General features: G+C 38.6%; 1 protein-coding gene across 1 annotated transcript in view; it reads left to right on the top strand.

Moving 5' to 3' along the window:
* cdc73 (cell division cycle 73, Paf1/RNA polymerase II complex component, homolog (S. cerevisiae)) overlaps positions 1-251 on the top strand; it is a 43,438-nt gene that overhangs the window by 32,378 nt on the left and 10,809 nt on the right. The window lies entirely within an intron of this gene.

Genomic DNA, 251 nt, shown 5'->3' with positions numbered 1-251 from the left:
TCAACAGAAGAAAGAAACTCATACAGGTTTGGAACAAGTGGGGGGTGAGTAAATGTTGACAGAATTTTAATTCTGAAAGTGAACTACTCCTTTAAGATCAAGAGCATTTATAAAAATAATCCGAACATGAGAATCGCTCATCTAAAGCGCTTATGCGCTGACACAAACCAGTGTTTATGTACCTGCACTCTGATATGTGAGGAATGTTCTGTACACAGGGTTCCCACGCTTCTTGAAAGTACTTGAATTTC

Source organism: Sinocyclocheilus anshuiensis, unplaced genomic scaffold (genome assembly GCF_001515605.1).
Source record: "Sinocyclocheilus anshuiensis isolate Anshui unplaced genomic scaffold, SAMN03320099.WGS_v1.1 scaffold524, whole genome shotgun sequence".
Classification (NCBI taxonomy): domain Eukaryota; kingdom Metazoa; phylum Chordata; class Actinopteri; order Cypriniformes; family Cyprinidae; genus Sinocyclocheilus; species Sinocyclocheilus anshuiensis.
Note: the sequence above shows the minus strand (reverse complement) of the source record. Positions and strands in the feature narration are given on the sequence as shown.